This window comes from Bufo bufo, chromosome 10 (genome assembly GCF_905171765.1).
Source record: "Bufo bufo chromosome 10, aBufBuf1.1, whole genome shotgun sequence".
Lineage (NCBI taxonomy): Eukaryota > Metazoa > Chordata > Amphibia > Anura > Bufonidae > Bufo > Bufo bufo.
Window position 1 is genome coordinate 34,735,911 of NC_053398.1, and position 8,616 is coordinate 34,744,526.

Here is an 8,616-nt window from a genome sequence, read left to right on the forward strand (position 1 = left end):
CGCAAGGCCGCGGCCCTGGTGACAAGTGGGGGCGGCCGCGGCCGGCGGCAGGGCAGAGCAGGAGATGAGCGCTCCATTGTGGAAGCGCTCAGGACGGCGATACAGATGCCTGTGCTGCGGCAGGGGAGGGAGAGGTGTGTCCCCTCCTGTTCCTCTGATAGGCTGCCGGCCTAGTGCTGGCAGCCTATCAGAGGCCGGTGCAGGTGGCACAATGACGTCATCATGCCGTCTGAGCCGTATAGCGAAGGACACAGGCTGGAAGAGGCCTGCATTGCATCGCTGGAGGTAAGTATAAGTGTTTTATTTTATTTTATATATAGGTACAATACTGGGCTGGCACATGATAAGGGGGGACTACTGGGCTGGCACATGATAAGGGGGGACTACTGGGCTGGCACATGGTAAGGGGGGACAACTGGGCTGGCACATGATAAGGGGGGACTACTGGGCTGGCACATGATAAGGGGGGACTACTGGGCTGGCACATGATAAGGGGGGACTACTGGGCTGGCACATGGTAAGGGGGGACAACTGGGCTGGCACATGATAAGGGGGGACTACTGGGCTGGCACATGATAAGGGGGGACTACTGGGCTGGCACATGATAAGGGGGCTACTAGCACATAAGGGGGGCTACTGGCACATAAGGGGGACTACTGGGCTGGCACATGATAAAGGGGGCTACTGGCACATAAGGGGGGCTACTGGCACATAAGGGGGACTACTGGCACATGATGGGGGGGCTACTGGCACATGATCAAGGGGGCTACTAGCACATAAGGGGGGCTACTGGCACATAAGGGGGACTACTGGCACATGATGGGGGGCTACTGGCACATGATAAGGGGGGCTACTGGCACATAAGGGGGCTATTGGCACATAAGGGGGGCTGCTGGCACATAAGGGGGACTACTGGCACATGATAAGGGGGCTACTGGCACATGATAAGGGGGACTACTGGCACATGATAAGGTGGACTACTGGCACATTATAAGGGGGGCTACTGGCACATGATGGGGGGCTACTGGCACATGATCAAGGGGGCTACTAGCACATAAGGGGGGCTACTGGCACATAAGGGGGCTATTGGCACATAAGGGGGACTACTGGCACATAAGGGTGACTACTGTCACAAAAGGGGGACTACTGGCACATGATGGGGGGGCTACTGGCACATGATAAGCGGGGCTACTGGCACATAAGGGGGCTATTGGCACATAAGGGGGACTACTGGCACATGATAAGGGGGACTACTGGCACATGATAAGGGGGACTACTGGCACATGATTAGGGGGACTACTGGCACATAAGGGGGGCTACTGGCACATAAGGGGGGCTACTGGCACATAAGGGGAGGCTACTGGCACATAAGGGGGGCTACTGGCACATAATAAGGGGGGCTACTGGCACATGATAGGGGGGGCACTCTGGCTACTGGCACATGATATGGGGGGGCTCTGGCTACTGGCACATGATGGTGGGGGGGGCTCTGGCTACTGGCACATCATTGGGGGCATCTATGGGGCACATCTTACTGGCAGATTATTGGGGGGCACTATAGGGGCATCTACTGAGGCTAAAAAGAAGGGGTATTTTATATGGGGGGCTCTGTATAGGGGCATTTGATACTAGGACACATTATGGTGGGTACTATGGGGAAGGGGGGGGAGAACAATGGGGGTCATCTACGGGGGCACTGAGAAGGGGTATTTTATATTGGCACATTATGGGAACATTAGCTCAACTGGGGGCATAAGGGGTATGTTTTGCACATTATAAGTAGAATTATTACTACTGGGGGGGCACTATGGTGGGCTTTATTATTCCCCCATGGTATGACCCCTTAGTAGCAGCACCAGCCTCTCCCTGCTCTGCTATCCCTCTGCCCCTTCTCCAAATCCTTATTATGAAATCTTTCTCATTATGATAAAACACAACATCAGCTCTGCCGAGCCCCCGGCCAAGTGCTGAAGTGGTGTCCGAGATCCCTAAGGGCCAAACCAAGTAATTGTAAGTTTTTATGTGAAATATGTTTATGTTTGTAGTTGATCTTTATTATCGATTTTACATTGCAGATTTATTTATTTTTTTGCAGCATATGGGTGAGATTTTATAAATATTTTTATTATTTGGTCGAAAGGCTCATTGGGGGGGAGGGGGGATTGTAACAGGACTGCCGTAGAATATCTAAAATAGCTGGTCAAGTAAAATGTTGCATGCAACAATCATTAAATAGCGCCAAAAAATTGAACCATAATCTTCACAAAGTGAAAATCGAAAAGCTTTATTGATAATATATAATAAATACATACATAATAATAAAAGGCAGCACAAAGGTGGAACACAAAGATGAGGAACAGGACCCAAGGAGGGACTGAGTGGTCAGCACACCAAAGAGCAGGGAAAAAATGTAAGATGAAAAACACCAAGGCACCTCTGGACAATAAGCCCCAAACAGACTGCAATGGAGGAAAATATGAGGATAAAAAGACTTGGTGATTAGAAGGAATAAGCATACCTTGAATGGTGTGTCGATCTCTCAGCCACCTCCTGACCCAACGCCGTTTCGTCAAAAACCTGGCTTCTTCCGGGGATAATTGGGTGGCAATCATTAAATAGGTGGCCAACAAAAAAAGGGCGGGTCAAAGGGCGTGGTAAAACACTGTCTGAGCATGCTGAGAGTTGTAGTTTTGCAACAGTTGGAGGCATCCTGGTTGGGAAAACACTGTGATAATATGAACAATGGGGGTTCTACAAAAGAGCTATCGTGGGGCAAAGTTCATATTCGTGTTTACCCACGTGTTTTAAAATGAATGCTTTCTCCTATTATAAACAAGTAAATAATGACGCAATGCTGTGGGGCTGGTGTGCAACCTTTTCCAGGGCTGGTTTTACCTGCTACCAAGAGGCCTACAGCAACATTAAAGGAGCTGCAGGAATATCTGGCAAGTACTGGCTGTGTGGTACATGTGACAACAATCTCCCCTATTCTTTATATGTCTGGGCTATGGGGTAGAGTGGCAAGACGAAAGCCCTTTCTTACGAAGACATCCAAGCCAGGCTACATTTTGCAAGAACACATCTAAAGTCTCCCAAAAGCATGTGGGAAAAGGTGCTACGGTCTGATGAAACCAAGGTTGAACTTTTTGGCCATAATCCCAAAAGATTTGTTTGGCCTAAAAACAACACTGCACATCACCAAAAGAAACACCATACCCACAGTGAAGCATGGTGGTGGCAGCATCATGCCAAGGGGCTGTTTTTCTTCAGCTGGAACTGGGGCCTTAGTTAAGCTAGAGGGAATTATGAACAGTTCCAAATACCAGTCAATATTGGCACAAAACCTTCAGGCTTCTGCTAGAAAGCTGAACATGAAGAGGAACTTCATCTTTCAGCATGACAACGACCCAAAGCATACAAGGAATGGCTTCACCAGAAGAAGATTAAAGTTTTGGAATGGTCCAGTCAGAGCCCAGACCTGAACAGTGGCGGATCCAGAGACTTATCTCGGGAGGGGCACTTACAGATTATTTTCTGTCCGCCGCCACAAAACAATGGTGCTTATAGAACAGACTACACAGTGTAGAGGTATACTGTATATTGTGTGGCACAGTGTAGAGGTATACTGTATATTGTGTGGCACAGTGTAGAGGTATACTGTATATTGTGTGGCACAGTGTAGAGGTATACTGTATATTGTGGGGCACAGTGTAGAGGTATACTGTATATTGTGTGGCACAGTGTATGCTATATGTGTATAATAAACATATTTCACATGAAAACTTACAATTACTTGGCTTGGCCCTTGGGGATCTCGGACACCACTTCAACACTTTGGCCAGGGGCTCGGTGGAGCTGATGTTGTGTTTTATCCTAATGAGAAAGATTTCATAATAAGGATTTGGAGAAGGGGCAGTAATAAGTGCCCCCAATCATGTACCAGTAATAAGTGCCCCCAATCATGTGCCAGTAATAAGTGCCCCCAATCATGTGCCAGTAATAAGTGCCCCCCAATCATGTGCCAGTAATAAGTGCCCCCCAATCATGTGCCAGTAAAATGTGACCCCTCATCATGTGCCAGTAACAAGAGCCCCCCAATGTGCCAGTAACAAGAGCCCCCCCTAATGTGCCAGTAACAATCCCCCCCCCTAATTTGCCAGTAACAAGAACGGGGGGCTCTTGTTACTGGCACCTTAGGGGGGGGGGGGCTCTTGTGTGTCAGGGGCAGCTAGTGCTCGCTGACACTGTTTACTTAGTGTGGCTGTAAAGCCAATCCAGGCCGGTTCTTATTGGGAGCAGCCAAAGAGCAGGGTGGGTGGCTGTTCCCCACGTCCAGGCCAGGTTTTGGGCTGGGGTTTTAAAGCCCAGCCAGCAGCTCGGCTGGGGGTGGAATGAACCCCCAGGTGATAGTGGAGATCTGTGTTTTGGGAGCTGAGGAGTTCTGCCATACTGCAAGGCTGAGAGCTGCACGAGAGCTGCCAGTTGGAAGCCAGGCGCACTAAAGCCTGCTGTGGACTGCCAGGTGAAGTGTTTTTGAGTTCTGTAAACTTTTTCTCTGTGAATTAACACCAGGGCCCTGCCAAGTATTGTGTTTCTTTTCTGCCTTTTTGTGTGAATATACACTAACTTTTGCTTTTCAAACCGTGGTTTTGCCTCTGTATTGCGTCCGCTTACCCTGCCTACCAGAGCAAATCCCTTCAATTGGTGGCTTGGAGCGGGCAAGCGCAGTGATTTTTGGTTTGCACACGGTTGTATGTCATTTATCAAACCGGCTAGATTAAAACCGAAGTCTCTGAACCACCTGTGCCAGGTGGAGGTGGGAGACACTCCAGCGGAGGCTCTGTTGGACTCAGGAAGTCTGGTGACCCTGGTAAGGGCTTCCCTGGTACGCTCCGCTGAGTACACCGGCCGTAAGGTCGGAGTCATGTGTATACATGGGGACTTAAATGACTATCCTACTGCTATGGTATCCACGAGGTGGCTGTTGCAACCAACCTACATTATGAACTTATAGTAGGGAGAGACTTCCCGAGTTTCACGGCACTGTGGCCTGTTCCGAGAGTGACTGATACGCATGAGACAGATGTAACCCTAGCAGAGTGGCCCGGCTCAGGGGGGAGACCAGAACCCTGGGAACCTGAGTCAGAAGGGCCAGCAGTAGGGGTGACCGCCACTTCGGTGGAAGAGGAGGGGACATCCCTGCTGAGTGTAATGGTGGGAGACATGGAGGACTTGCCGCAGGGGGCCTGAGCTGGCAGACCTCAATGTCTCCGGGGATAATATTGGTACCGCGCAACACCGGGATCCAACCTTATCCCGAGCCTGGGAAAATGTACTAATAATAGATGGTGAACCACAACAACCAGGGGCAGAGTCAGTGTTCCCCCGTTTTGTGGTTCATCAGGATATGTTGTATCGGGTAAATCAGCTGCGAGGTGAATCCGTTGAACAGTTGGTGGTGCCCCAGGCTTATCGCAAACTCATGTTAGAGTTAGACCACCAGCATGTTCTCGGGGGTCATCTGGGAATGCAGAAAACACAGGACCGGATACTACAATGGTTTTACTGGTTCAGTGTGTTTAAAGAGGTGGACGAGTTCTGTAAGTCTTGCCCGACCTGCCAGGCAACTAGCCCCCAGCACCTTTTTCGCAGTCCCTTTGTACCTCTCCCGATCATCGATGTACCGTTTGAGCGAATCGCTATGGACTTGGTAGATCCTGTACCGAAGTCCACTAGGGGACACCCACACATTTTGGTTGTCCTTGATTACGCTACTCGGTACCCGGAGGCAGTGCCACTGCGACATACATCGGCAAAACTTAGAGCTAAGAAGCTAATGGAGATGTTCTCCGGAGTGGAGCTACCTAAAGAGGTTCTGACTGACCAGGGGACCCCTTTTATGTCCAAGGTCATGAGGAAACTCTGCAAGTTGCTGAGTATTAAACAGACAGACTGGTTGAAAGGTTTAACAAAACTCTAAAAACTATGTTAAAAAGGGTGGTGACCAAAGATGGAAAGGATTGGGACCTTCTTCTGCCCTATCTCATGTTCGCAGTGCGAGAGGTGCCCAGGCCTCTACTGGGTTCCCGCTCTTCGAATTGCTATATGGCAGACATCCTCGTGGCTTGTTGGATGTAGCCCTGTCCCGAGAACACTGTCTGGCGTGTGTTCACCCCCTAAGGGTTGAACAAAGGGGTGAGGTATGTAGGAAGGCGCAGGGGTCCATCATTGACGGAAGGTACGTGTCACCGAGGTTCCTGGCCTCGGTGAGATAAGAATCTGTAATTTTGTGTGTCAGCGGCAGCTAGTGCTCGCTGACACTGTTTACTTAGTGTGGCTGTAAAGCCAATCCGGGCCGGTTCTTATCTGGAGCAGCCAAAAAGCAGGGTGGGTGGCTGTTCCCCACGTTCAGGCCAGGTTTTGGGCTGGGGTTTTAAAGCCCAGCCAGCAGCTCAGCTGGGTGTGGAATGAACCCCCAGGTGATAGTGGAGCTCTGTGTTTTGGGAGCTGAGGAGTTCTGCCATACTGCAAGGCTGAGAGCTGCATGAGAGCTGCCAGCTGGAAGCCAGGCGCCCTAAAGCCTGCTGTGGACTGCCAGGTGACGTGTTTTTGAGTTTTGTTGACTTTTTCTCTGTGAATTAACACCAGGGCCCTGCCAAGTATTGTGTTTCTTTTCTGCCTTTTTGTGTGAATAAACATTGACTTTTGCTTTTCAAACCGTGGTTTTGCCTCTGTATTGCATCCGCTTACCCTGCCTACCAGAGCAAATCCCTACAATGTTGGAATAAAAAGTCTCTTATGGTATTTCCTTTTAAAGTCGAGGTAAACTTTAAATTAGTATTTGGCTTACCGTCTGGTGTCTGCTGTCTCCCTGTTGCTTGAGTGGAGCTTTAAATGTCTGCCGGCTTATTTGATCGCTCCTTCCAACAAGCTGGTTCAAATTTCGCGGGAGTTCCAAAGATCTCGGGAGTTGACACTATGTTCCGCAATTTCCTTCGGTGCAGCTTTTCGACGATAAAAGTAGTTGTTCCTTTACAGTAAAAAAAAAATTCTTTCTCTGTATGGCCATACAGTTTTATCGGAGGCTTCTCAATACAGGTACATCACTTGTTTCACCATACGCGTTTCAGGTAGATTCGCTCTCCCTTCCTCAGTGGTCAAGTGTCTGCCTGCCTGGCCTCCATTTTTATCCATTCCTTAATTACTTCCCAACTCTCAAACACCTGCTGTTCATGGTGTTCCCAATTGGTCAGGAAATCCTCCCACATAATCAGGGGATAATTCTATATAGCATTGAAATTATTATATATTTTTTTTCTACTTGCAGTTTCCATGCGTTTTTTTGGGGACACATGCGTTTTTTTGCCCAGATGTCCCAATTGGTGTGATATACTGATGTATGAAGTATAAACTTAATATCTAATTGCTAACACTTATAAAATCACATTTTAATGATAAAATATTATTAAACAAATTATTTAGATTAAAATCCGGATATAAAACTATAAATACTCCCCAACATTTATAATGGCCTAGCATGAGACGTGCTGTCGGCCACAAGACACCCAACCTACATGAATCCAAAAATCTCCAACTCCGAGTTAAGACCTTTCGGTTGTAGAGATCCAAATTCATAAATGCGTCTGTATCACGGTCGGCGTGACTATCACATACGTGACACAGAGGGAGGGAACAAGGAAGGCCCTGCCCAAGTGAGAGGGAAGGTGGTGACCCCTGACTCACCTAGCGGCTGGCACCTGGCTGCCCTGACGTCCCTAGACGGGTTCCTCACCCGTACGCCGATCACGTGCCTAAAGCCCTGGCTTTCCCTAAGCTGAGCCCTAGATAGTGAACAGGGCGGTGGGAACACTAGTCCGCACCACTAGCTCTAAAGGAAAACACCAAGGGAAGGACAGACAATACAAACTCAACATATAATCCCAGGTGGGCGACAACAGGAGACAACAAGAAGCCCAACAGGGATCCGGAGGGTAGCACTCTGGAACGACAACCAGGATACGCAACTCCAGTGGGTCAGTATAGATGTCCAGGCAGGAAGCTCTATAACTGGCAACTAGAGAAGTGTGAGGGGAGAATATAAGGAGGTTGGGAGTGGCAGACAAGAAACAGCTGAGGAGGAGAAGCTACGGATCCCTGATTGGGACAAAAAGGATAGCAAGGCAAACACAGAAAACAATCACTAAGAAACAACGTGATCTTTAGATATAGAGCGCGCAGCCACCCGCTGCGACCTCCTGACCCCGGGTATAACGGAGTCAGACGTGGCTCTTGATACCCTCGTGACAGTACCCCCCCTTTCACGAGGGGCCTCCGGACACTCAGGACCAGGTCTCTCAGGATGAGAGGCATGGAAAGCCTGAATTAACCTGTTGGCGTTTACCTCTGACGCTGGAACCCACATTCTTTCCTCGGTACCGTAACCCCTCCAATGCACCAGATACTGAAGAGAGCGGCGGACCCGACGAGAATCAACAATTCTGGCTATTTGAAACTCCAGATTACCATCCACAATAACAGGAGGAGGTGGCAGCGGTGATGGTTCTAGAGGTGGAACATACTTCTTGAGTAACGATTTATGGAAGACGTTATGGATCT